At 52.5% G+C, this 26,809-nt stretch overlaps 19 non-coding genes across 19 annotated transcripts; all 19 read left to right on the top strand.

Annotated features, from left to right (window-relative positions):
* Positions 1 to 962: 962 nt before the first annotated feature.
* On the top strand, positions 963 to 1,081 carry LOC126113984 (5S ribosomal RNA). Its single transcript, XR_007524992.1, has one exon. It is a non-coding gene; the product is annotated as a 5S ribosomal RNA (ribosomal RNA).
* A 1,292-nt stretch (positions 1,082 to 2,373) lies between these two features.
* Positions 2,374 to 2,492, top strand: LOC126113983 (5S ribosomal RNA). The gene has a single exon (XR_007524991.1). It is a non-coding gene; the product is annotated as a 5S ribosomal RNA (ribosomal RNA).
* Positions 2,493 to 3,784: 1,292 nt separating this feature from the next.
* Positions 3,785 to 3,903, top strand: LOC126113982 (5S ribosomal RNA). Its single transcript, XR_007524990.1, has one exon. It is a non-coding gene; the product is annotated as a 5S ribosomal RNA (ribosomal RNA).
* A 1,292-nt stretch (positions 3,904 to 5,195) lies between these two features.
* LOC126113981 (5S ribosomal RNA) lies at positions 5,196 to 5,314 on the top strand. Its single transcript, XR_007524989.1, has one exon. It is a non-coding gene; the product is annotated as a 5S ribosomal RNA (ribosomal RNA).
* Positions 5,315 to 6,606: 1,292 nt separating this feature from the next.
* Positions 6,607 to 6,725, top strand: LOC126113980 (5S ribosomal RNA). The gene has a single exon (XR_007524988.1). It is a non-coding gene; the product is annotated as a 5S ribosomal RNA (ribosomal RNA).
* A 1,292-nt stretch (positions 6,726 to 8,017) lies between these two features.
* LOC126113979 (5S ribosomal RNA) lies at positions 8,018 to 8,136 on the top strand. The gene has a single exon (XR_007524987.1). It is a non-coding gene; the product is annotated as a 5S ribosomal RNA (ribosomal RNA).
* A 1,292-nt stretch (positions 8,137 to 9,428) lies between these two features.
* LOC126113978 (5S ribosomal RNA) lies at positions 9,429 to 9,547 on the top strand. Its single transcript, XR_007524986.1, has one exon. It is a non-coding gene; the product is annotated as a 5S ribosomal RNA (ribosomal RNA).
* Positions 9,548 to 10,863: 1,316 nt separating this feature from the next.
* Positions 10,864 to 10,984, top strand: LOC126114020 (5S ribosomal RNA). The gene has a single exon (XR_007525024.1). It is a non-coding gene; the product is annotated as a 5S ribosomal RNA (ribosomal RNA).
* A 1,296-nt stretch (positions 10,985 to 12,280) lies between these two features.
* LOC126114013 (5S ribosomal RNA) lies at positions 12,281 to 12,399 on the top strand. Its single transcript, XR_007525018.1, has one exon. It is a non-coding gene; the product is annotated as a 5S ribosomal RNA (ribosomal RNA).
* A 1,293-nt stretch (positions 12,400 to 13,692) lies between these two features.
* Positions 13,693 to 13,811, top strand: LOC126114014 (5S ribosomal RNA). The gene has a single exon (XR_007525019.1). It is a non-coding gene; the product is annotated as a 5S ribosomal RNA (ribosomal RNA).
* Positions 13,812 to 15,115: 1,304 nt separating this feature from the next.
* On the top strand, positions 15,116 to 15,235 carry LOC126114017 (5S ribosomal RNA). Its single transcript, XR_007525022.1, has one exon. It is a non-coding gene; the product is annotated as a 5S ribosomal RNA (ribosomal RNA).
* Positions 15,236 to 16,529: 1,294 nt separating this feature from the next.
* On the top strand, positions 16,530 to 16,648 carry LOC126113977 (5S ribosomal RNA). The gene has a single exon (XR_007524985.1). It is a non-coding gene; the product is annotated as a 5S ribosomal RNA (ribosomal RNA).
* Positions 16,649 to 17,940: 1,292 nt separating this feature from the next.
* On the top strand, positions 17,941 to 18,059 carry LOC126113976 (5S ribosomal RNA). The gene has a single exon (XR_007524984.1). It is a non-coding gene; the product is annotated as a 5S ribosomal RNA (ribosomal RNA).
* A 1,292-nt stretch (positions 18,060 to 19,351) lies between these two features.
* Positions 19,352 to 19,470, top strand: LOC126113975 (5S ribosomal RNA). Its single transcript, XR_007524983.1, has one exon. It is a non-coding gene; the product is annotated as a 5S ribosomal RNA (ribosomal RNA).
* Positions 19,471 to 20,762: 1,292 nt separating this feature from the next.
* On the top strand, positions 20,763 to 20,881 carry LOC126114022 (5S ribosomal RNA). Its single transcript, XR_007525026.1, has one exon. It is a non-coding gene; the product is annotated as a 5S ribosomal RNA (ribosomal RNA).
* Positions 20,882 to 22,174: 1,293 nt separating this feature from the next.
* LOC126114010 (5S ribosomal RNA) lies at positions 22,175 to 22,293 on the top strand. Its single transcript, XR_007525015.1, has one exon. It is a non-coding gene; the product is annotated as a 5S ribosomal RNA (ribosomal RNA).
* A 1,294-nt stretch (positions 22,294 to 23,587) lies between these two features.
* Positions 23,588 to 23,706, top strand: LOC126113998 (5S ribosomal RNA). The gene has a single exon (XR_007525004.1). It is a non-coding gene; the product is annotated as a 5S ribosomal RNA (ribosomal RNA).
* Positions 23,707 to 24,998: 1,292 nt separating this feature from the next.
* On the top strand, positions 24,999 to 25,117 carry LOC126113986 (5S ribosomal RNA). Its single transcript, XR_007524993.1, has one exon. It is a non-coding gene; the product is annotated as a 5S ribosomal RNA (ribosomal RNA).
* Positions 25,118 to 26,409: 1,292 nt separating this feature from the next.
* On the top strand, positions 26,410 to 26,528 carry LOC126113973 (5S ribosomal RNA). Its single transcript, XR_007524982.1, has one exon. It is a non-coding gene; the product is annotated as a 5S ribosomal RNA (ribosomal RNA).
* The last annotated feature ends 281 nt before the right edge of the window (positions 26,529 to 26,809 follow it).

The raw sequence follows: 26,809 nt of genomic DNA, 5'->3' as shown, positions 1-26,809 counted from the left end.
TTAAGCAACAACGTTAGTATTCGGATCGGCGACTGCCTGGGACCTCTGGCTGTCTTCATATTTTGCTTTCTTGTCGCCAGCCCTGCCAGCCGTCTCTTCACGCTACCTTTCCGATGCGACAAAGATGTTTCCACAATGACTTAAATCTGTTGTAATAAACAAAAGATACGATATTAGGGAACTCAGTTTGAAGAAGCGTGTGCCAAGGAAGATTTCCAAAGTGTCTCTGGAAATAACAAAACAGTATTAAGCGGCAGAAATGTTCCGAAATACGTCCGGGCTTATTGTTTTGTAGCAGTGTACACGTGCAAATTTGTAAACAAAAATTCTGTGTCTTCTGTCCTTGGTTTCGCACCTTTCCATGGCACGGCACAGCGCTGCTCTAGTAGCTCCGAACGGCCGCCCACGGCGTCTCGGACACGCCGGTCAGGCCCGCGCCCGTCTCGCAGATGTTTCTCGTGCTTGTGCTGTCATATGGGCCGCGACCCGAGCGGCAGCGAGCGGCAGTCGAGCAAAGTCGGGACAAGTCGGGACGGGAGGGGGGACAGGCGCGAATGCAAATGCACCGCGCAAATTACGCATAAATCTGGAAGCGCGGCGTGTGTCAGGCAGGTGAGAAAGCTTCCGTCGGTCCAGCAGGACACTGCAACACCCCGCGCAGTGCCCCCGCCGCCCGGCCGCGCGCAAGCCCTGCGCCGGATAACAGGAACAAGGCGCGTCGCCAGTGGGTGTCGGAGGCCGCACGCACCAAACGAATGACAGGCGGTGCATCGAGCAGCTGTGTTGTGCGTCTCACCTACGTTCGGCAGTCGCCTATGAGACGCCGAGGCGAGCGCGCACTCCGCGCCACCTTCGAGGCGGAAAGACGCGCTTTGCGTCAAATGTGCCACGGAAAGCGGCGATTGCGTGTGTTGGGAGAAGAGGCGAATGCTTCCTCCGTGGTGCGGCTACAGTATAAGGACGCCAACGGCCATACCATGTTGACTACACCGGTTCTCGTCCGATCACCGAAGTTAAGCAACATCGGGCGCGGTTAGTACTTGGATGGGTGACCGCCTGGGAACACCGCGTGCTGTTGGCTCTTTCTCATTTTTTCATTTTTACGTCGCTACACCTGCCAGGCCTCTTTTCATAATAACTTTCAGGTGTCGACAAAGATGCTTCCACAAGCATTTTAAAGTACTGTATTAAACGTAAGATACGAAATTACGGTAATGAACTCGGTTTGAGTAAGAATGCGCGAAGGAAGAGTGCTAGGAACTCGTTGAAAATGACAAAACACTACCAATCGACAGATGTGTTCTTGAAATGCGCCAGAGCCTACTGTTACGCAGCAGTGCTAAATTCCGAAAAGTAACTAAATAAATAAATAAATAAAAAAAAACCAACCGTTCTCGTGCCATCACCCAAGTTAAGCAACAACGTTAGTATTCGGATCGGCGACTGCCTGGGACCTCTGGCTGTCTTCATATTTTGCTTTCTTGTCGCCAGCCCTGCCAGCCGTCTCTTCACGCTACCTTTCCGATGCGACAAAGATGTTTCCACAATGACTTAAATCTGTTGTAATAAACAAAAGATACGATATTAGGGAACTCAGTTTGAAGAAGCGTGTGCCAAGGAAGATTTCCAAAGTGTCTCTGGAAATAACAAAACAGTATTAAGCGGCAGAAATGTTCCGAAATACGTCCGGGCTTATTGTTTTGTAGCAGTGTACACGTGCAAATTTGTAAACAAAAATTCTGTGTCTTCTGTCCTTGGTTTCGCACCTTTCCATGGCACGGCACAGCGCTGCTCTAGTAGCTCCGAACGGCCGCCCACGGCGTCTCGGACACGCCGGTCAGGCCCGCGCCCGTCTCGCAGATGTTTCTCGTGCTTGTGCTGTCATATGGGCCGCGACCCGAGCGGCAGCGAGCGGCAGTCGAGCAAAGTCGGGACAAGTCGGGACGGGAGGGGGGACAGGCGCGAATGCAAATGCACCGCGCAAATTACGCATAAATCTGGAAGCGCGGCGTGTGTCAGGCAGGTGAGAAAGCTTCCGTCGGTCCAGCAGGACACTGCAACACCCCGCGCAGTGCCCCCGCCGCCCGGCCGCGCGCAAGCCCTGCGCCGGATAACAGGAACAAGGCGCGTCGCCAGTGGGTGTCGGAGGCCGCACGCACCAAACGAATGACAGGCGGTGCATCGAGCAGCTGTGTTGTGCGTCTCACCTACGTTCGGCAGTCGCCTATGAGACGCCGAGGCGAGCGCGCACTCCGCGCCACCTTCGAGGTGGAAAGACGCGCTTTGCGTCAAATGTGCCACGGAAAGCGGCGATTGCGTGTGTTGGGAGAAGAGGCGAATGCTTCCTCCGTGGTGCGGCTACAGTATAAGGACGCCAACGGCCATACCATGTTGACTACACCGGTTCTCGTCCGATCACCGAAGTTAAGCAACATCGGGCGCGGTTAGTACTTGGATGGGTGACCGCCTGGGAACACCGCGTGCTGTTGGCTCTTTCTCATTTTTTCATTTTTACGTCGCTACACCTGCCAGGCCTCTTTTCATAATAACTTTCAGGTGTCGACAAAGATGCTTCCACAAGCATTTTAAAGTACTGTATTAAACGTAAGATACGAAATTACGGTAATGAACTCGGTTTGAGTAAGAATGCGCGAAGGAAGAGTGCTAGGAACTCGTTGAAAATGACAAAACACTACCAATCGACAGATGTGTTCTTGAAATGCGCCAGAGCCTACTGTTACGCAGCAGTGCTAAATTCCGAAAAGTAACTAAATAAATAAATAAATAAAAAAAAACCAACCGTTCTCGTGCCATCACCCAAGTTAAGCAACAACGTTAGTATTCGGATCGGCGACTGCCTGGGACCTCTGGCTGTCTTCATATTTTGCTTTCTTGTCGCCAGCCCTGCCAGCCGTCTCTTCACGCTACCTTTCCGATGCGACAAAGATGTTTCCACAATGACTTAAATCTGTTGTAATAAACAAAAGATACGATATTAGGGAACTCAGTTTGAAGAAGCGTGTGCCAAGGAAGATTTCCAAAGTGTCTCTGGAAATAACAAAACAGTATTAAGCGGCAGAAATGTTCCGAAATACGTCCGGGCTTATTGTTTTGTAGCAGTGTACACGTGCAAATTTGTAAACAAAAATTCTGTGTCTTCTGTCCTTGGTTTCGCACCTTTCCATGGCACGGCACAGCGCTGCTCTAGTAGCTCCGAACGGCCGCCCACGGCGTCTCGGACACGCCGGTCAGGCCCGCGCCCGTCTCGCAGATGTTTCTCGTGCTTGTGCTGTCATATGGGCCGCGACCCGAGCGGCAGCGAGCGGCAGTCGAGCAAAGTCGGGACAAGTCGGGACGGGAGGGGGGACAGGCGCGAATGCAAATGCACCGCGCAAATTACGCATAAATCTGGAAGCGCGGCGTGTGTCAGGCAGGTGAGAAAGCTTCCGTCGGTCCAGCAGGACACTGCAACACCCCGCGCAGTGCCCCCGCCGCCCGGCCGCGCGCAAGCCCTGCGCCGGATAACAGGAACAAGGCGCGTCGCCAGTGGGTGTCGGAGGCCGCACGCACCAAACGAATGACAGGCGGTGCATCGAGCAGCTGTGTTGTGCGTCTCACCTACGTTCGGCAGTCGCCTATGAGACGCCGAGGCGAGCGCGCACTCCGCGCCACCTTCGAGGCGGAAAGACGCGCTTTGCGTCAAATGTGCCACGGAAAGCGGCGATTGCGTGTGTTGGGAGAAGAGGCGAATGCTTCCTCCGTGGTGCGGCTACAGTATAAGGACGCCAACGGCCATACCATGTTGACTACACCGGTTCTCGTCCGATCACCGAAGTTAAGCAACATCGGGCGCGGTTAGTACTTGGATGGGTGACCGCCTGGGAACACCGCGTGCTGTTGGCTCTTTCTCATTTTTTCATTTTTACGTCGCTACACCTGCCAGGCCTCTTTTCATAATAACTTTCAGGTGTCGACAAAGATGCTTCCACAAGCATTTTAAAGTACTGTATTAAACGTAAGATACGAAATTACGGTAATGAACTCGGTTTGAGTAAGAATGCGCGAAGGAAGAGTGCTAGGAACTCGTTGAAAATGACAAAACACTACCAATCGACAGATGTGTTCTTGAAATGCGCCAGAGCCTACTGTTACGCAGCAGTGCTAAATTCCGAAAAGTAACTAAATAAATAAATAAATAAAAAAAAACCAACCGTTCTCGTGCCATCACCCAAGTTAAGCAACAACGTTAGTATTCGGATCGGCGACTGCCTGGGACCTCTGGCTGTCTTCATATTTTGCTTTCTTGTCGCCAGCCCTGCCAGCCGTCTCTTCACGCTACCTTTCCGATGCGACAAAGATGTTTCCACAATGACTTAAATCTGTTGTAATAAACAAAAGATACGATATTAGGGAACTCAGTTTGAAGAAGCGTGTGCCAAGGAAGATTTCCAAAGTGTCTCTGGAAATAACAAAACAGTATTAAGCGGCAGAAATGTTCCGAAATACGTCCGGGCTTATTGTTTTGTAGCAGTGTACACGTGCAAATTTGTAAACAAAAATTCTGTGTCTTCTGTCCTTGGTTTCGCACCTTTCCATGGCACGGCACAGCGCTGCTCTAGTAGCTCCGAACGGCCGCCCACGGCGTCTCGGACACGCCGGTCAGGCCCGCGCCCGTCTCGCAGATGTTTCTCGTGCTTGTGCTGTCATATGGGCCGCGACCCGAGCGGCAGCGAGCGGCAGTCGAGCAAAGTCGGGACAAGTCGGGACGGGAGGGGGGACAGGCGCGAATGCAAATGCACCGCGCAAATTACGCATAAATCTGGAAGCGCGGCGTGTGTCAGGCAGGTGAGAAAGCTTCCGTCGGTCCAGCAGGACACTGCAACACCCCGCGCAGTGCCCCCGCCGCCCGGCCGCGCGCAAGCCCTGCGCCGGATAACAGGAACAAGGCGCGTCGCCAGTGGGTGTCGGAGGCCGCACGCACCAAACGAATGACAGGCGGTGCATCGAGCAGCTGTGTTGTGCGTCTCACCTACGTTCGGCAGTCGCCTATGAGACGCCGAGGCGAGCGCGCACTCCGCGCCACCTTCGAGGTGGAAAGACGCGCTTTGCGTCAAATGTGCCACGGAAAGCGGCGATTGCGTGTGTTGGGAGAAGAGGCGAATGCTTCCTCCGTGGTGCGGCTACAGTATAAGGACGCCAACGGCCATACCATGTTGACTACACCGGTTCTCGTCCGATCACCGAAGTTAAGCAACATCGGGCGCGGTTAGTACTTGGATGGGTGACCGCCTGGGAACACCGCGTGCTGTTGGCTCTTTCTCATTTTTTCATTTTTACGTCGCTACACCTGCCAGGCCTCTTTTCATAATAACTTTCAGGTGTCGACAAAGATGCTTCCACAAGCATTTTAAAGTACTGTATTAAACGTAAGATACGAAATTACGGTAATGAACTCGGTTTGAGTAAGAATGCGCGAAGGAAGAGTGCTAGGAACTCGTTGAAAATGACAAAACACTACCAATCGACAGATGTGTTCTTGAAATGCGCCAGAGCCTACTGTTACGCAGCAGTGCTAAATTCCGAAAAGTAACTAAATAAATAAATAAATAAAAAAAAACCAACCGTTCTCGTGCCATCACCCAAGTTAAGCAACAACGTTAGTATTCGGATCGGCGACTGCCTGGGACCTCTGGCTGTCTTCATATTTTGCTTTCTTGTCGCCAGCCCTGCCAGCCGTCTCTTCACGCTACCTTTCCGATGCGACAAAGATGTTTCCACAATGACTTAAATCTGTTGTAATAAACAAAAGATACGATATTAGGGAACTCAGTTTGAAGAAGCGTGTGCCAAGGAAGATTTCCAAAGTGTCTCTGGAAATAACAAAACAGTATTAAGCGGCAGAAATGTTCCGAAATACGTCCGGGCTTATTGTTTTGTAGCAGTGTACACGTGCAAATTTGTAAACAAAAATTCTGTGTCTTCTGTCCTTGGTTTCGCACCTTTCCATGGCACGGCACAGCGCTGCTCTAGTAGCTCCGAACGGCCGCCCACGGCGTCTCGGACACGCCGGTCAGGCCCGCGCCCGTCTCGCAGATGTTTCTCGTGCTTGTGCTGTCATATGGGCCGCGACCCGAGCGGCAGCGAGCGGCAGTCGAGCAAAGTCGGGACAAGTCGGGACGGGAGGGGGGACAGGCGCGAATGCAAATGCACCGCGCAAATTACGCATAAATCTGGAAGCGCGGCGTGTGTCAGGCAGGTGAGAAAGCTTCCGTCGGTCCAGCAGGACACTGCAACACCCCGCGCAGTGCCCCCGCCGCCCGGCCGCGCGCAAGCCCTGCGCCGGATAACAGGAACAAGGCGCGTCGCCAGTGGGTGTCGGAGGCCGCACGCACCAAACGAATGACAGGCGGTGCATCGAGCAGCTGTGTTGTGCGTCTCACCTACGTTCGGCAGTCGCCTATGAGACGCCGAGGCGAGCGCGCACTCCGCGCCACCTTCGAGGCGGAAAGACGCGCTTTGCGTCAAATGTGCCACGGAAAGCGGCGATTGCGTGTGTTGGGAGAAGAGGCGAATGCTTCCTCCGTGGTGCGGCTACAGTATAAGGACGCCAACGGCCATACCATGTTGACTACACCGGTTCTCGTCCGATCACCGAAGTTAAGCAACATCGGGCGCGGTTAGTACTTGGATGGGTGACCGCCTGGGAACACCGCGTGCTGTTGGCTCTTTCTCATTTTTTCATTTTTACGTCGCTACACCTGCCAGGCCTCTTTTCATAATAACTTTCAGGTGTCGACAAAGATGCTTCCACAAGCATTTTAAAGTACTGTATTAAACGTAAGATACGAAATTACGGTAATGAACTCGGTTTGAGTAAGAATGCGCGAAGGAAGAGTGCTAGGAACTCGTTGAAAATGACAAAACACTACCAATCGACAGATGTGTTCTTGAAATGCGCCAGAGCCTACTGTTACGCAGCAGTGCTAAATTCCGAAAAGTAACTAAATAAATAAATAAATAAAAAAAAACCAACCGTTCTCGTGCCATCACCCAAGTTAAGCAACAACGTTAGTATTCGGATCGGCGACTGCCTGGGACCTCTGGCTGTCTTCATATTTTGCTTTCTTGTCGCCAGCCCTGCCAGCCGTCTCTTCACGCTACCTTTCCGATGCGACAAAGATGTTTCCACAATGACTTAAATCTGTTGTAATAAACAAAAGATACGATATTAGGGAACTCAGTTTGAAGAAGCGTGTGCCAAGGAAGATTTCCAAAGTGTCTCTGGAAATAACAAAACAGTATTAAGCGGCAGAAATGTTCCGAAATACGTCCGGGCTTATTGTTTTGTAGCAGTGTACACGTGCAAATTTGTAAACAAAAATTCTGTGTCTTCTGTCCTTGGTTTCGCACCTTTCCATGGCACGGCACAGCGCTGCTCTAGTAGCTCCGAACGGCCGCCCACGGCGTCTCGGACACGCCGGTCAGGCCCGCGCCCGTCTCGCAGATGTTTCTCGTGCTTGTGCTGTCATATGGGCCGCGACCCGAGCGGCAGCGAGCGGCAGTCGAGCAAAGTCGGGACAAGTCGGGACGGGAGGGGGGACAGGCGCGAATGCAAATGCACCGCGCAAATTACGCATAAATCTGGAAGCGCGGCGTGTGTCAGGCAGGTGAGAAAGCTTCCGTCGGTCCAGCAGGACACTGCAACACCCCGCGCAGTGCCCCCGCCGCCCGGCCGCGCGCAAGCCCTGCGCCGGATAACAGGAACAAGGCGCGTCGCCAGTGGGTGTCGGAGGCCGCACGCACCAAACGAATGACAGGCGGTGCATCGAGCAGCTGTGTTGTGCGTCTCACCTACGTTCGGCAGTCGCCTATGAGACGCCGAGGCGAGCGCGCACTCCGCGCCACCTTCGAGGTGGAAAGACGCGCTTTGCGTCAAATGTGCCACGGAAAGCGGCGATTGCGTGTGTTGGGAGAAGAGGCGAATGCTTCCTCCGTGGTGCGGCTACAGTATAAGGACGCCAACGGCCATACCATGTTGACTACACCGGTTCTCGTCCGATCACCGAAGTTAAGCAACATCGGGCGCGGTTAGTACTTGGATGGGTGACCGCCTGGGAACACCGCGTGCTGTTGGCTCTTTCTCATTTTTTCATTTTTACGTCGCTACACCTGCCAGGCCTCTTTTCATAATAACTTTCAGGTGTCGACAAAGATGCTTCCACAAGCATTTTAAAGTACTGTATTAAACGTAAGATACGAAATTACGGTAATGAACTCGGTTTGAGTAAGAATGCGCGAAGGAAGAGTGCTAGGAACTCGTTGAAAATGACAAAACACTACCAATCGACAGATGTGTTCTTGAAATGCGCCAGAGCCTACTGTTACGCAGCAGTGCTAAATTCCGAAAAGTAACTAAATAAATAAATAAATAAAAAAAAACCAACCGTTCTCGTGCCATCATCCAAGTTAAGCAACAACGTTAGTATTTGGATCGGCGACTGCCTGGGACCTCTGGCTGTCTTCATATTTTGCTTTCTTGTCGCCAGCCCTGCCAGCCGTCTCTTCACGCTACCTTTCCGATGCGACAAAGATGTTTCCACAATGACTTAAATCTGTTGTAATAAACAAAAGATACGATATTAGGGAACTCAGTTTGAAGAAGCGTGTGCCAAGGAAGATTTCCAAAGTGTCTCTGGAAATAACAAAACAGTATTAAGCGGCAGAAATGTTCCGAAATACGTCCGGGCTTATTGTTTTGTAGCAGTGTACACGTGCAAATTTGTAAACAAAAATTCTGTGTCTTCTGTCCTTGGTTTCGCACCTTTCCATGGCACGGCACAGCGCTGCTCTAGTAGCTCCGAACGGCCGCCCACGGCGTCTCGGACACGCCGGTCAGGCCCGCGCCCGTCTCGCAGATGTTTCTCGTGCTTGTGCTGTCATATGGGCCGCGACCCGAGCGGCAGCGAGCGGCAGTCGAGCAAAGTCGGGACAAGTCGGGACGGGAGGGGGGACAGGCGCGAATGCAAATGCACCGCGCAAATTACGCATAAATCTGGAAGCGCGGCGTGTGTCAGGCAGGTGAGAAAGCTTCCGTCGGTCCAGCAGGACACTGCAACACCCCGCGCAGTGCCCCCGCCGCCCGGCCGCGCGCAAGCCCTGCGCCGGATAACAGGAACAAGGCGCGTCGCCAGTGGGTGTCGGAGGCCGCACGCACCAAACGAATGACAGGCGGTGCATCGAGCAGCTGTGTTGTGCGTCTCACCTACGTTCGGCAGTCGCCTATGAGACGCCGAGGCGAGCGCGCACTCCGCGCCACCTTCGAGGTGGAAAGACGCGCTTTGCGTCAAATGTGCCACGGAAAGCGGCGATTGCGTGTGTTGGGAGAAGAGGCGAATGCTTCCTCCGTGGTGCGGCTACAGTATAAGGACGCCAACGGCCATACCATGTTGACTACACCGGTTCTCGTCCGATCACCGAAGTTAAGCAACATCGGGCGCGGTTAGTACTTGGATGGGTGACCGCCTGGGAACACCGCGTGCTGTTGGCTCTTTCTCATTTTTTCATTTTTACGTCGCTACACCTGCCAGGCCTCTTTTCATAATAACTTTCAGGTGTCGACAAAGATGCTTCCACAAGCATTTTAAAGTACTGTATTAAACGTAAGATACGAAATTACGGTAATGAACTCGGTTTGAGTAAGAATGCGCGAAGGAAGAGTGCTAGGAGTGCTAGGAACTCGTTGAAAATGACAAAACACTACCAATCGACAGATGTGTTCTTGAAATGCGCCAGAGCCTACTGTTACGCAGCAGTGCTAAATTCCGAAAAGTAACTAAATAAATAAATAAATAAAAAAAAACCAACCGTTCTCGTGCCATCAACCCAAGTTAAGCAACAACGTTAGTATTCGGATCGGGCGACTGCCTGGGACCTCTGGCTGTCTTCATATTTTGCTTTCTTGTCGCCAGCCCTGCCAGCCGTCTCTTCACGCTACCTTTCCGATGCGACAAAGATGTTTCCCACAATGACTTAAATCTGTTGTAATAAACAAAAGATACGATATTAGGGAACTCAGTTTGAAGAAGCGGTGTGCCAAGGAAGATTTTCCAAATGTGTCTCTGGAAATAACAAAACAGTATTAAGCGGCAGAAGAATGTTCCGAAATACGTCCGGGCTTATTGTTTTGTAGCAGTGTACACGTGCAAATTTGTAAACAAAAATTCTGTGTCTTCTGTCCTTGGTTTCGCACCTTTCCATGGCACGGCACAGCGCTGCTCTAGTAGCTCCGAACGGCCGCCCACGGCGTCTCGGACACGCCGGTCAGGCCCGCGCCCGTCTCGCAGATGTTTCTCGTGCTTGTGCTGTCATATGGGCCGCGACCCGAGCGGGCAGCGAGCGGCAGTCGAGCAAAGTCGGGACAAGTCGGGACGGGAGGGGGGACAGGCGCGAATGCAAAATGCACCGCGCAAATTACGCATAAATCTGGAAGCGCGGCGTGTGTCAGGCAGGTGAGAAAGCTTCCGTCGGTCCAGCAGGACACTGCAACACCCCCGCGCAGTGCCCCCGCCGCCCGGCCGCGCGCAAGCCCTGCGCCGGATAACAGGAACAAGGCGCGTCGCCAGTGGGTGTCGGAGGGCCGCACGCACCAAACGAATGACAGGCGGTGGCATCGAGCAGCTGTGTTGTGCGTCTCACCTACGTTCGGCAGTCGCCTATGAGACGCCGAGGCGAGCGGCGCACTCCGCGCCACCTTCGAGGTGGAAAGACGCGCTTTGCGTCAAATGTGCCACGGAAAGCGGCGATTGCGTGTGTTGGGAGAAGAGGCGAATGCTTCCTCCGTGGTGCGGGCTACAGTATAAGGACGCCAACGGCCCATACCATGTTGACTACACCGGTTCTCGTCCGATCACCGAAGTTAAGCAACATCGGGCGCGGTTAGTACTTGGATGGGTGACCGCCTGGGAAACACCGCGTGCTGTTGGCTCTTTCTCATTTTTTCATTTTTACGTCGCTACACCTGCCAGGCCTCTTTTCATAATAACTTTCAGGTGTCGACAAAGATGCTTCCACAAGCATTTTAAAGTACTGTATTAACGTAGATACGAAATTACGGTAATGAACTCGGTTTGAGTAAGAATGCGCGAAGGAAGAGTGCTAGGAACTCGTTGAAAATGACAAAACACTACCAATCGACAGATGTGTTCTTGAAAATGCGCCAGAGCCTACTGTTACGCAGCAGTGCTAAATTCCGAAAAGTAACTAAATAAATAAATAAATAAAAAAAAAACCAACCGTTCTCGTGCCATCACCCAAGTTAAGCAACAACGTTAGTATTCGGATCGGCGACTGCCTGGGACCTCTGGCTGTCTTCATATTTTGCTTTCTTGTCGCCAGCCCTGCCAGCCGTCTCTTCACGCTACCTTTCCGATGCGACAAAGATGTTTCCACAATGACTTAAATCTGTTGTAATAAACAAAAGATACGATATTAGGGAACTCAGTTTGAAGAAGCGTGTGCCAAGGAAGATTTCCAAAGTGTCTCTGGAAATAACAAAACAGTATTAAGCGGCAGAAATGTTCCGAAATACGTCCGGGCTTATTGTTTTGTAGCAGTGTACACGTGCAAATTTGTAAACAAAAATTCTGTGTCTTCTGTCCTTGGTTTCGCACCTTTCCATGGCACGGCACAGCGCTGCTCTAGTAGCTCCGAACGGCCGCCCACGGCGTCTCGGACACGCCGGTCAGGCCCGCGCCCGTCTCGCAGATGTTTCTCGTGCTTGTGCTGTCATATGGGCCGCGACCCGAGCGGCAGCGAGCGGCAGTCGAGCAAAGTCGGGACAAGTCGGGACGGGAGGGGGGACAGGCGCGAATGCAAATGCACCGCGCAAATTACGCATAAATCTGGAAGCGCGGCGTGTGTCAGGCAGGTGAGAAAAGCTTCCCGTCGGTCCAGCAGGACACTGCAACACCCCGCGCAGTGCCCCCGCCGCCCGGCCGCGCGCAAGCCCTGCGCCGGATAACAGGAACAAGGCGCGTCGCCAGTGGGTGTCGGAGGCCGCACGCACCAAACGAATGACAGGCGGTGCATCGAGCAGCTGTGTTGTGCCGTCTCACCTACGTTCGGCAGTCGCCTATGAGACGCCGAGGCGAGCGCGCACTCCGCGCCACCTTCGAGGTGGAAAGACGCGCTTTGCGTCAAATGTGCCACGGAAAGCGGCGATTGCGTGTGTTGGGGAGAAGAGGCGAATGCTTCCTCCGTGGTGCGGCTACAGTATAAGGACGCCAACGGCCATACCATGTTGACTACACCGGTTCTCGTCCGATCACCGAAGTTAAGCAACATCGGGCGCGGTTAGTACTTGGATGGGTGACCGCCCTGGAACACCGCGTGCTGTTGGCTCTTTCTCATTTTTTCATTTTTACGTCGCTACACCTGCCAGGCCTCTTTTCATAATAACTTTCAGGTGTCGACAAAGATGCTTCCACAAGCATTTTAAAGTACTGTATTAAACGTAAGATACGAAATTACGGTAATGAACTCGGTTTGAGTAAGAATGCGCGAAGGAAGAGTGCTAGGAACTCGTTGAAAATGACAAAACACTACCAATCGACAGATGTGTTCTTGAAATGCGCCAGAGCCTACTGTTACGCAGCAGTGCTAAATTCCGAAAAGTAACTAAATAAATAAATAAATAAAAAAAAACCAACCGTTCTCGTGCCATCACCCAAGTTAAGCAACAACGTTAGTATTCGGATCGGCGACTGCCTGGGACCTCTGGCTGTCATCATATTTTGCTTTCTTGTCGCCAGCCCTGCCAGCCGTCTCTTCACGCTACCTTTCCGATGCGACAAAGATGTTTCCACAATGACTTAAATCTGTTGTAATAAACAAAAGATACGATATTAGGGAACTCAGTTTGAAGAAGCGTGTGCCAAGGAAGATTTCCAAAGTGTCTCTGGAAATAACAAAACAGTATTAAGCGGCAGAAATGTTCCGAAATACGTCCGGGCTTATTGTTTTGTAGCAGTGTACACGTGCAAATTTGTAAACAAAAATTCTGTGTCTTCTGTCCTTGGTTTCGCACCTTTCCATGGCACGGCACAGCGCTGCTCTAGTAGCTCCGAACGGCCGCCCACGGCGTCTCGGACACGCCGGTCAGGCCCGCGCCCGTCTCGCAGATGTTTCTCGTGCTTGTGCTGTCATATGGGCCGCGACCCGAGCGGCAGCGAGCGGCAGTCGAGCAAAGTCGGGACAAGTCGGGACGGGAGGGGGGACAGGCGCGAATGCAAATGCACCGCGCAAATTACGCATAAATCTGGAAGCGCCGGCGTGTGTCAGGCAGGTGAGAAAGCTTCCGTCGGTCCAGCAGGACACTGCAACACCCCGCGCAGTGCCCCCGCCGCCCGGCCGCGCGCAAGCCCTGCGCCGGATAACAGGAACAAGGCGCGTCGCCAGTGGGTGTCGGAGGCCGCACGCACCAAACGAATGACAGGCGGTGCATCGAGCAGCTGTGTTGTGCGTCTCACCTACGTTCGGCAGTCGCCTATGAGACGCCGAGGCGAGCGCGCACTCCGCGCCACCTTCGAGGTGGAAAGACGCGCTTTGCGTCAAATGTGCCACGGAAAGCGGCGATTGCGTGTGTTGGGAGAAGAGGCGAATGCTTCCTCCGTGGTGCGGCTACAGTATAAGGACGCCAACGGCCATACCATGTTGACTACACCGGTTCTCGTCCGATCACCGAAGTTAAGCAACATCGGGCGCGGTTAGTACTTGGATGGGTGACCGCCTGGTAACACCGCGTGCTGTTGGCTCTTTCTCATTTTTTCATTTTTACGTCGCTACACCTGCCAGGCACTCTTTTCATAATAACTTTCAGGTGTCGACAAAGATGCTTCCACAAGCATTTTAAAGTACTGTATTAAACGTAAGATACGAAATTACCGGTAATGAACTCGGTTTGAGTAAGAATGCGCGAAGGAAAGAGTGCTAGGAACTCGTTGAAAATGACAAAACACTACCAATCGACAGATGTGTTCTTGAAATGCGCCAGAGCCTACTGTTACGCAGCAGTGCTAAATTCCGAAAAGTAACTAAATAAATAAATAAATAAAAAAAAACCAACCGTTCTCGTGCCATCACCCAAGTTAAGCAACAACGTTAGTATTCGGATCGGCGACTGCCTGGGACCTCTGGCTGTCTTCATATTTTGCTTTCTTGTCGCCAGCCCTGCCAGCCGTCTCTTCACGCTACCTTTCCGATGCGACAAAGATGTTTCCACAATGACTTAAATCTGTTGTAATAACAAAAGATACGATATTAGGGAACTCAGTTTGAAGAAGCGTGTGCCAAGGAAGATTTCCAAAGTGTCCTCTGGAAATAACAAAACAGTATTAAGCGGCAGAAATGTTCCGAAATACGTCCGGGCCTTATTGTTTTGTAGCAGTGTACACGTGCAAATTTGTAAACAAAAATTCTGTGTCTTCTGTCCTTGGTTTCGCACCTTTCCATGGCACGGCACAGCGCTGCTCTAGTAGCTCCGAACGGCCGCCCACGGCGTCTCGGACACGCCGGTCAGGCCCGCGCCCGTCTCGCAGATGTTTCTCGTGCTTGTGCTGTCATATGGGCCGCGACCCGAGCGGCAGCGAGCGGCAAGTCGAGCAAAGTCGGGACAAGTCGGGACGGGAGGGGGGACAGGCGCGAATGCAAATGCACCGCGCAAATTACGCATAAATCTGGAAGCGCGGCGTGTGTCAGGCAGGTGAGAAAGCTTCCGTCGGTCCAGCAGGACACTGCAACACCCCGCGCAGTGCCCCCCGCCGCCCGGCCGCGCGCAAGCCCTGCGCCGGATAACAGGAACAAGGCGCGTCGCCAGTGGGTGTCGGAGGCCCGCACGCACCAAACGAATGACAGGCGGTGCATCGAGCCGCTGTGTTTGTGCGTCTCACCTACGTTCGGCAGTCGCCTATGAGACGCCCGAGGACGAGCGCGCACTCCGCGCCCACCTTCGAGGCGGAAAGACGCGCTTTTGCGTCAAATGTGCCACGGAAAGCGGCGATTGCGTGTGTTGGGAGAAGAGGCGAATGCTTCCTCCGTGGTGCGGCTACAGTATAAGGACGCCAACGGCCATACCATGTTGACTACACCGGTTCTCGTCCGATCACCGAAGTTAAGCAACATCGGGCGCGGTTAGTACTTGGATGGGTGACCGCCTCGGGAACACCGCGTGCTGTTGGCTCTTTCTCATTTTTTCATTTTTACGTCGCTACACCTGCCAGGCCTCTTTTCATTAATAACTTTCAGGTGTCGACAAAGATGCTTCCACAAGCATTTTAAAGTACTGTATTAAACGTAAGATACGAAATTACGGTAATGAACTCGGTTTGAGTAAGAATGCGCGAAGGAAGGAGTGCTAGGAACTCGTTGAAAATGACAAAACACTACCAATCGACAGATGTGTTCTTGAAATGCGCCAGAGCCTACTGTTACGCAGCAGTGCTAAATTCCGAAAAGTAACTAAATAAATAAATAAAAAAAAAAAAACCAACCGTTCTCGTGCCATCACCCAAGTTAAGCAACAACGTTAGTATTCGGATCGGCGACTGCCTGGGACCTCTGGCTGTCTTCATATTTTGCTTTCTTGTCGCCAGCCCTGCCAGCCGTCTCTTCACGCTACCTTTCCGATGCGACAAAGATGTTCCACAATTACTTAAATCTGTTGTAATAAACAAAAGATCGATATTAGGGAACTCAGTTTGAAGAAGCGTGTGCCAAGGAAGATTTCCAAAGTGTCTCTGGAAATAACAAAACAGTATTAAGCGGCAGAAATGTTCCGAAATACGTCCGGGCTTATTGTTTTGTAGCAGTGTACACGTGCAAATTTGTAAACAAAAATTCTGTGTCTTCTGTCCTTGGTTTCGCACCTTTCCATGGCACGGCACAGCGCTGGCTTCTAGTAGCTCCGAACGGCCGCCCACGGCGTCTCGGACACGCCGGTCAGGCCCGCGCCCGTCTCGCAGATGTTTCTCGTGCTTGTGCTGTCATATGGGCCGCGACCCGAGCGGCAGCGAGCGGCAGTCGAGCAAAGTCGGGACAAGTCGGGACGGGAGGGGGGACAGGCGCGAATGCAAATGCACCGCGCAAATTACGCATAAATCTGGAAGCGCGGCGTGTGTCAGGCAGGTGAGAAAGCTTCCGTCGGTCCAGCAGGACACTGCAACACCCCGCGCAGTGCCCCCGCCGCCCGGCCGCGCGCAAGCCCTGCGCCGGATAACAGGAACAAGGCGCGTCGCCAGTGGGTGTCGGAGGCCGCACGCACCAAACGAATGACAGGCGGTGCATCGAGCAGCTGTGTTGTGCGTCTCACCTACGTTCGGCAGTCGCCTATGAGACGCCGAGGCGAGCGCGCACTCCGCGCCACCTTCGAGGTGGAAAGACGCGCTTTGCGTCAAATGTGCCACGGAAAGCGGCGATTGCGTGTGTTGGGAGAAGAGGCGAATGCTTCCTCCGTGGTGCGGCTACAGTATAAGGACGCCAACGGCCATACCATGTTGACTACACCGGTTCTCGTCCGATCACCGAAGTTAAGCAACATCGGGCGCGGTTAGTACTTGGATGGGTGACCGCCTGGGAACACCGCGTGCTGTTGGCTCTTTCTCATTTTTTCATTTTTACGTCGCTACACCTGCCAGGCCTCTTTTCATAATAACTTTCAGGTGTCGACAAAGATGCTTCCACAAGCATTTTAAAGTACTGTATTAAACGTAAGATACGAAATTACGGTAATGAACTCGGTTTGAGTAAGAATGCGCGAAGGAAGAGTGCTAGGAACTCGTTGAAAATGACAAAACACTACCAATCGACAGATGTGTTCTTGAAATGCGCCAGAGCCTACTGTTACGCAGCAGTGCTAAATTCCGAAAAGTAACTAAATAAATAAATAAATAAAAAAAAACCAACCGTTCTCGTGCCATCACCCAAGTTAAGCAACAACGTTAGTATTCGGATCGGCGACTGCCTGGGACCTCTGGCTGTCTTCATATTTTGCTTTCTTGTCGCCAGCCCTGCCAGCCGTCTCTTCACGCTACCTTTCCGATGCGACAAAGATGTTTCCACAATGACTTAAATCTGTTGTAATAAACAAAAGATACGATATTAGGGAACTCAGTTTGAAGAAGCGTGTGCCAAGGAAGATTTCCAAAGTGTCTCTGGAAATAACAAAACAGTATTAAGCGGCAGAAATGTTCCGAAATACGTCCGGGCTTATTGTTTTGTAGCAGTGTACACGTGCAAATTTGTAAACAAAAATTCTGTGTCTTCTGTCCTTGGTTTCGCACCTTTCCATGGCACGGCACAGCGCTGCTCTAGTAGCTCCGAACGGCCGCCCACGGCGTCTCGGACACGCCGGTCAGGCCCGCGCCCGTCTCGCAGATGTTTCTCGTGCTTGTGCTGTCATATGGGCCGCGACCCGAGCGGCAGCGAGCGGCAGTCGAGCAAAGTCGGGACAAGTCGGGACGGGAGGGGGGACAGGCGCGAATGCAAATGCACCGCGCAAATTACGCATAAATCTGGAAGCGCGGCGTGTGTCAGGCAGGTGAGAAAGCTTCCGTCGGTCCAGCAGGACACTGCAACACCCCGCGCAGTGCCCCCGCCGCCCGGCCGCGCGCAAGCCCTGCGCCGGATAACAGGAACAAGGCGCGTCGCCAGTGGGTGTCGGAGGCCGCACGCACCAAACGAATGACAGGCGGTGCATCGAGCAGCTGTGTTGTGCGTCTCACCTACGTTCGGCAGTCGCCTATGAGACGCCGAGGCGAGCGCGCACTCCGCGCCACCTTCGAGGTGGAAAGACGCGCTTTGCGTCAAATGTGCCACGGAAAGCGGCGATTGCGTGTGTTGGGAGAAGAGGCGAATGCTTCCTCCGTGGTGCGGCTACAGTATAAGGACGCCAACGGCCATACCATGTTGACTACACCGGTTCTCGTCCGATCACCGAAGTTAAGCAACATCGGGCGCGGTTAGTACTTGGATGGGTGACCGCCTGGGAACACCGCGTGCTGTTGGCTCTTTCTCATTTTTTCATTTTTACGTCGCTACACCTGCCAGGCCTCTTTTCATAATAACTTTCAGGTGTCGACAAAGATGCTTCCACAAGCATTTTAAAGTACTGTATTAAACGTAAGATACGAAATTACGGTAATGAACTCGGTTTGAGTAAGAATGCGCGAAGGAAGAGTGCTAGGAACTCGTTGAAAATGACAAAACACTACCAATCGACAGATGTGTTCTTGAAATGCGCCAGAGCCTACTGTTACGCAGCAGTGCTAAATTCCGAAAAGTAACTAAATAAATAAATAAATAAAAAAAAACCAACCGTTCTCGTGCCATCACCCAAGTTAAGCAACAACGTTAGTATTCGGATCGGCGACTGCCTGGGACCTCTGGCTGTCTTCATATTTTGCTTTCTTGTCGCCAGCCCTGCCAGCCGTCTCTTCACGCTACCTTTCCGATGCGACAAAGATGTTTCCACAATGACTTAAATCTGTTGTAATAAACAAAAGATACGATATTAGGGAACTCAGTTTGAAGAAGCGTGTGCCAAGGAAGATTTCCAAAGTGTCTCTGGAAATAACAAAACAGTATTAAGCGGCAGAAATGTTCCGAAATACGTCCGGGCTTATTGTTTTGTAGCAGTGTACACGTGCAAATTTGTAAACAAAAATTCTGTGTCTTCTGTCCTTGGTTTCGCACCTTTCCATGGCACGGCACAGCGCTGCTCTAGTAGCTCCGAACGGCCGCCCACGGCGTCTCGGACACGCCGGTCAGGCCCGCGCCCGTCTCGCAGATGTTTCTCGTGCTTGTGCTGTCATATGGGCCGCGACCCGAGCGGCAGCGAGCGGCAGTCGAGCAAAGTCGGGACAAGTCGGGACGGGAGGGGGGACAGGCGCGAATGCAAATGCACCGCGCAAATTACGCATAAATCTGGAAGCGCGGCGTGTGTCAGGCAGGTGAGAAAGCTTCCGTCGGTCCAGCAGGACACTGCAACACCCCGCGCAGTGCCCCCGCCGCCCGGCCGCGCGCAAGCCCTGCGCCGGATAACAGGAACAAGGCGCGTCGCCAGTGGGTGTCGGAGGCCGCACGCACCAAACGAATGACAGGCGGTGCATCGAGCAGCTGTGTTGTGCGTCTCACCTACGTTCGGCAGTCGCCTATGAGACGCCGAGGCGAGCGCGCACTCCGCGCCACCTTCGAGGTGGAAAGACGCGCTTTGCGTCAAATGTGCCACGGAAAGCGGCGATTGCGTGTGTTGGGAGAAGAGGCGAATGCTTCCTCCGTGGTGCGGCTACAGTATAAGGACGCCAACGGCCATACCATGTTGACTACACCGGTTCTCGTCCGATCACCGAAGTTAAGCAACATCGGGCGCGGTTAGTACTTGGATGGGTGACCGCCTGGGAACACCGCGTGCTGTTGGCTCTTTCTCATTTTTTCATTTTTACGTCGCTACACCTGCCAGGCCTCTTTTCATAATAACTTTCAGGTGTCGACAAAGATGCTTCCACAAGCATTTTAAAGTACTGTATTAAACGTAAGATACGAAATTACGGTAATGAACTCGGTTTGAGTAAGAATGCGCGAAGGAAGAGTGCTAGGAACTCGTTGAAAATGACAAAACACTACCAATCGACAGATGTGTTCTTGAAATGCGCCAGAGCCTACTGTTACGCAGCAGTGCTAAATTCCGAAAAGTAACTAAATAAATAAATAAATAAAAAAAAACCAACCGTTCTCGTGCCATCACCCAAGTTAAGCAACAACGTTAGTATTCGGATCGGCGACTGCCTGGGACCTCTGGCTGTCTTCATATTTTGCTTTCTTGTCGCCAGCCCTGCCAGCCGTCTCTTCACGCTACCTTTCCGATGCGACAAAGATGTTTCCACAATGACTTAAATCTGTTGTAATAAACAAAAGATACGATATTAGGGAACTCAGTTTGAAGAAGCGTGTGCCAAGGAAGATTTCCAAAGTGTCTCTGGAAATAACAAAACAGTATTAAGCGGCAGAAATGTTCCGAAATACGTCCGGGCTTATTGTTTTGTAGCAGTGTACACGTGCAAATTTGTAAACAAAAATTCTGTGTCTTCTGTCCTTGGTTTCGCACCTTTCCATGGCACGGCACAGCGCTGCTCTAGTAGCTCCGAACGGCCGCCCACGGCGTCTCGGACACGCCGGTCAGGCCCGCGCCCGTCTCGCAGATGTTTCTCGTGCTTGTGCTGTCATATGGGCCGCGACCCGAGCGGCAGCGAGCGGCAGTCGAGCAAAGTCGGGACAAGTCGGGACGGGAGGGGGGACAGGCGCGAATGCAAATGCACCGCGCAAATTACGCATAAATCTGGAAGCGCGGCGTGTGTCAGGCAGGTGAGAAAGCTTCCGTCGGTCCAGCAGGACACTGCAACACCCCGCGCAGTGCCCCCGCCGCCCGGCCGCGCGCAAGCCCTGCGCCGGATAACAGGAACAAGGCGCGTCGCCAGTGGGTGTCGGAGGCCGCACGCACCAAACGAATGACAGGCGGTGCATCGAGCAGCTGTGTTGTGCGTCTCACCTACGTTCGGCAGTCGCCTATGAGACGCCGAGGCGAGCGCGCACTCCGCGCCACCTTCGAGGTGGAAAGACGCGCTTTGCGTCAAATGTGCCACGGAAAGCGGCGATTGCGTGTGTTGGGAGAAGAGGCGAATGCTTCCTCCGTGGTGCGGCTACAGTATAAGGACGCCAACGGCCATACCATGTTGACTACACCGGTTCTCGTCCGATCACCGAAGTTAAGCAACATCGGGCGCGGTTAGTACTTGGATGGGTGACCGCCTGGGAACACCGCGTGCTGTTGGCTCTTTCTCATTTTTTCATTTTTACGTCGCTACACCTGCCAGGCCTCTTTTCATAATAACTTTCAGGTGTCGACAAAGATGCTTCCACAAGCATTTTAAAGTACTGTATTAAACGTAAGATACGAAATTACGGTAATGAACTCGGTTTGAGTAAGAATGCGCGAAGGAAGAGTGCTAGGAACTCGTTGAAAATGACAAAACACTACCAATCGACAGATGTGTTCTTGAAATGCGCCAGAGCCTACTGTTACGCAGCAGTGCTAAATTCCGAAAAGTAACTAAATAAATAAATAAATAAAAAAAAAACCAACCGTTCTCGTGCCATCACCCAAGTTAAGCAACAACGTTAGTATTCGGATCGGCGACTGCCTGGGACCTCTGGCTGTCTTCATATTTTGCTTTCTTGTCGCCAGCCCTGCCAGCCGTCTCTTCACGCTACCTTTCCGATGCGACAAAGATGTTTCCACAATGACTTAAATCTGTTGTAATAAACAAAAGATACGATATTAGGGAACTCAGTTTGAAGAAGCGTGTGCCAAGGAAGATTTCCAAAGTGTCTCTGGAAATAACAAAACAGTATTAAGCGGCAGAAATGTTCCGAAATACGTCCGGGCTTATTGTTTTGTAGCAGTGTACACGTGCAAATTTGTAAACAAAAATTCTGTGTCTTCTGTCCTTGGTTTCGCACCTTTCCATGGCACGGCACAGCGCTGCTCTAGTAGCTCCGAACGGCCGCCCACGGCGTCTCGGACACGCCGGTCAGGCCCGCGCCCGTCTCGCAGATGTTTCTCGTGCTTGTGCTGTCATATGGGCCGCGACCCGAGCGGCAGCGAGCGGCAGTCGAGCAAAGTCGGGACAAGTCGGGACGGGAGGGGGGACAGGCGCGAATGCAAATGCACCGCGCAAATTACGCATAAATCTGGAAGCGCGGCGTGTGTCAGGCAGGTGAGAAAGCTTCCGTCGGTCCAGCAGGACACTGCAACACCCCGCGCAGTGCCCCCGCCGCCCGGCCGCGCGCAAGCCCTGCGCCGGATAACAGGAACAAGGCGCGTCGCCAGTGGGTGTCGGAGGCCGCACGCACCAAACGAATGACAGGCGGTGCATCGAGCAGCTGTGTTGTGCGTCTCACCTACGTTCGGCAGTCGCCTATGAGACGCCGAGGCGAGCGCGCACTCCGCGCCACCTTCGAGGTGGAAAGACGCGCTTTGCGTCAAATGTGCCACGGAAAGCGGCGATTGCGTGTGTTGGGAGAAGAGGCGAATGCTTCCTCCGTGGTGCGGCTACAGTATAAGGACGCCAACGGCCATACCATGTTGACTACACCGGTTCTCGTCCGATCACCGAAGTTAAGCAACATCGGGCGCGGTTAGTACTTGGATGGGTGACCGCCTGGGAACACCGCGTGCTGTTGGCTCGTTCTCATTTTTTCATTTTTACGTCGCTACACCTGCCAGGCCTCTTTTCATAATAACTTTCAGGTGTCGACAAAGATGCTTCCACAAGCATTTTAAAGTACTGTATTAAACGTAAGATACGAAATTACGGTAATGAACTCGGTTTGAGTAAGAATGCGCGAAGGAAGAGTGCTAGGAACTCGTTGAAAATGACAAAACACTACCAATCGACAGATGTGTTCTTGAAATGCGCCAGAGCCTACTGTTACGCAGCAGTGCTAAATTCCGAAAAGTAACTAAATAAATAAATAAATAAAAAAAAACCAACCGTTCTCGTGCCATCACCCAAGTTAAGCAACAACGTTAGTATTCGGATCGGCGACTGCCTGGGACCTCTGGCTGTCTTCATATTTTGCTTTCTTGTCGCCAGCCCTGCCAGCCGTCTCTTCACGCTACCTTTCCGATGCGACAAAGATGTTTCCACAATGACTTAAATCTGTTGTAATAAACAAAAGATACGATATTAGGGAACTCAGTTTGAAGAAGCGTGTGCCAAGGAAGATTTCCAAAGTGTCTCTGGAAATAACAAAACAGTATTAAGCGGCAGAAATGTTCCGAAATACGTCCGGGCTTATTGTTTTGTAGCAGTGTACACGTGCAAATTTGTAAACAAAAATTCTGTGTCTTCTGTCCTTGGTTTCGCACCTTTCCATGGCACGGCACAGCGCTGCTCTAGTAGCTCCGAACGGCCGCCCACGGCGTCTCGGACACGCCGGTCAGGCCCGCGCCCGTCTCGCAGATGTTTCTCGTGCTTGTGCTGTCATATGGGCCGCGACCCGAGCGGCAGCGAGCGGCAGTCGAGCAAAGTCGGGACAAGTCGGGACGGGAGGGGGGACAGGCGCGAATGCAAATGCACCGCGCAAATTACGCATAAATCTGGAAGCGCGGCGTGTGTCAGGCAGGTGAGAAAGCTTCCGTCGGTCCAGCAGGACACTGCAACACCCCGCGCAGTGCCCCCGCCGCCCGGCCGCGCGCAAGCCCTGCGCCGGATAACAGGAACAAGGCGCGTCGCCAGTGGGTGTCGGAGGCCGCACGCACCAAACGAATGACAGGCGGTGCATCGAGCAGCTGTGTTGTGCGTCTCACCTACGTTCGGCAGTCGCCTATGAGACGCCGAGGCGAGCGCGCACTCTCCGCGCCACCTTCGAGGTGGAAAGACGCGCTTTGCGTCAAATGTGCCACGGAAAGCGGCGATTGCGTGTGTTGGGAGAAGAGGCGAATGCTTCCTCCGTGGTGCGGCTACAGTATAAGGACGCCAACGGCCATACCATGTTGACTACACCGGTTCTCGTCCGATCACCGAAGTTAAGCAACATCGGGCGCGGTTAGTACTTGGATGGGTGACCGCCTGGGAACACCGCGTGCTGTTGGCTCTTTCTCATTTTTTCATTTTTACGTCGCTACACCTGCCAGGCCTCTTTTCATAATAACTTTCAGGTGTCGACAAAGATGCTTCCACAAGCATTTTAAAGTACTGTATTAAACGTAAGATACGAAATTACGGTAATGAACTCGGTTTGAGTAAGAATGCGCGAAGGAAGAGTGCTAGGAACTCGTTGAAAATGACAAAACACTACCAATCGACAGATGTGTTCTTGAAATGCGCCAGAGCCTACTGTTACGCAGCAGTGCTAAATTCCGAAAAGTAACTAAATAAATAAATAAATAAAAAAAAACCAACCGTTCTCGTGCCATCACCCAAGTTAAGCAACAACGTTAGTATTCGGATCGGCGACTGCCTGGGACCTCTGGCTGTCTTCATATTTTGCTTTCTTGTCGCCAGCCCTGCCAGCCGTCTCTTCACGCTACCTTTCCGATGCGACAAAGATGTTTCCACAATGACTTAAATCTGTTGTAATAAACAAAAGATACGATATTAGGGAACTCAGTTTGAAGAAGCGTGTGCCAAGGAAGATTTCCAAAGTGTCTCTGGAAATAACAAAACAGTATTAAGCGGCAGAAATGTTCCGAAATACGTCCGGGCTTATTGTTTTGTAGCAGTGTACACGTGCAAATTTGTAAACAAAAATTCTGTGTCTTCTGTCCTTGGTTTCGCACCTTTCCATGGCACGGCACAGCGCTGCTCTAGTAGCTCCGAACGGCCGCCCACGGCGTCTCGGACACGCCGGTCAGGCCCGCGCCCGTCTCGCAGATGTTTCTCGTGCTTGTGCTGTCATATGGGCCGCGACCCGAGCGGCAGCGAGCGGCAGTCGAGCAAAGTCGGGACAAGTCGGGACGGGAGGGGGGACAGGCGCGAATGCAAATGCACCGCGCAAATTACGCATAAATCTGGAAGCGCGGCGTGTGTCAGGCAGGTGAGAAAGCTTCCGTCGGTCCAGCAGGACACTGCAACACCCCGCGCAGTGCCCCCGCCGCCCGGCCGCGCGCAAGCCCTGCGCCGGATAACAGGAACAAGGCGCGTCGCCAGTGGGTGTCGGAGGCCGCACGCACCAAACGAATGACAGGCGGTGCATCGAGCAGCTGTGTTGTGCGTCTCACCTACGTTCGGCAGTCGCCTATGAGACGCCGAGGCGAGCGCGCACTCCGCGCCACCTTCGAGGTGGAAAGACGCGCTTTGCGTCAAATGTGCCACGGAAAGCGGCGATTGCGTGTGTTGGGAGAAGAGGCGAATGCTTCCTCCGTGGTGCGGCTACAGTATAAGGACGCCAACGGCCATACCATGTTGACTACACCGGTTCTCGTCCGATCACCGAAGTTAAGCAACATCGGGCGCGGTTAGTACTTGGATGGGTGACCGCCTGGGAACACCGCGTGCTGTTGGCTCTTTCTCATTTTTTCATTTTTACGTCGCTACACCTGCCAGGCCTCTTTTCATAATAACTTTCAGGTGTCGACAAAGATGCTTCCACAAGCATTTTAAAGTACTGTATTAAACGTAAGATACGAAATTACGGTAATGAACTCGGTTTGAGTAAGAATGCGCGAAGGAAGAGTGCTAGGAACTCGTTGAAAATGACAAAACACTACCAATCGACAGATGTGTTCTTGAAATGCGCCAGAGCCTACTGTTACGCAGCAGTGCTAAATTCCGAAAAGTAACTAAATAAATAAATAAATAAAAAAAAACCAACCGTTCTCGTGCCATCACCCAAGTTAAGCAACAACGTTAGTATTCGGATCGGCGACTGCCTGGGACCTCTGGCTGTCTTCATATTTTGCTTTCTTGTCGCCAGCCCTGCCAGCCGTCTCTTCACGCTACCTTTCCGATGCGACAAAGATGTTTCCACAATGACTTAAATCTGTTGTAATAAACAAAAGATACGATATTAGGGAACTCAGTTTGAAGAAGCGTGTGCCAAGGAAGATTTCCAAAGTGTCTCTGGAAATAACAAAACAGTATTAAGCGGCAGAAATGTTCCGAAATACGTCCGGGCTTATTGTTTTGTAGCAGTGTACACGTGCAAATTTGTAAACAAAAATTCTGTGTCTTCTGTCCTTGGTTTCGCACCTTTCCATGGCACGGCACAGCGCTGCTCTAGTAGCTCCGAACGGCCGCCCACGGCGTCTCGGACACGCCGGTCAGGCCCGCGCCCGTCTCGCAGATGTTTCTCGTGCTTGTGCTGTCATATGGGCCGCGACCCGAGCGGCAGCGAGCGGCAGTCGAGCAAAGTCGGGACAAGTCGGGACGGGAGGGGGGACAGGCGCGAATGCAAATGCACCGCGCAAATTACGCATAAATCTGGAAGCGCGGCGTGTGTCAGGCAGGTGAGAAAGCTTCCGTCGGTCCAGCAGGACACTGCAACACCCCGCGCAGTGCCCCCGCCGCCCGGCCGCGCGCAAGCCCTGCGCCGGATAACAGGAACAAGGCGCGTCGCCAGTGGGTGTCGGAGGCCGCACGCACCAAACGAATGACAGGCGGTGCATCGAGCAGCTGTGTTGTGCGTCTCACCTACGTTCGGCAGTCGCCTATGAGACGCCGAGGCGAGCGCGCACTCCGCGCCACCTTCGAGGTGGAAAGACGCGCTTTGCGTCAAATGTGCCACGGAAAGCGGCGATTGCGTGTGTTGGGAGAAGAGGCGAATGCTTCCTCCGTGGTGCGGCTACAGTATAAGGACGCCAACGGCCATACCATGTTGACTACACCGGTTCTCGTCCGATCACCGAAGTTAAGCAACATCGGGCGCGGTTAGTACTTGGATGGGTGACCGCCTGGGAACACCGCGTGCTGTTGGCTCTTTCTCATTTTTTCATTTTTACGTCGCTACACCTGCCAGGCCTCTTTTCATAATAACTTTCAGGTGTCGACAAAGATGCTTCCACAAGCATTTTAAAGTACTGTATTAAACGTAAGATACGAAATTACGGTAATGAACTCGGTTTGAGTAAGAATGCGCGAAGGAAGAGTGCTAGGAACTCGTTGAAAATGACAAAACACTACCAATCGACAGATGTGTTCTTGAAATGCGCCAGAGCCTACTGTTACGCAGCAGTGCTAAATTCCGAAAAGTAACTAAA

This window comes from Schistocerca cancellata, unplaced genomic scaffold (genome assembly GCF_023864275.1).
Source record: "Schistocerca cancellata isolate TAMUIC-IGC-003103 unplaced genomic scaffold, iqSchCanc2.1 HiC_scaffold_275, whole genome shotgun sequence".
Lineage (NCBI taxonomy): Eukaryota > Metazoa > Arthropoda > Insecta > Orthoptera > Acrididae > Schistocerca > Schistocerca cancellata.
The sequence above is the reverse complement of the archived record's forward strand: the minus strand, read 5'-3'. Positions and strand labels throughout refer to the sequence as shown.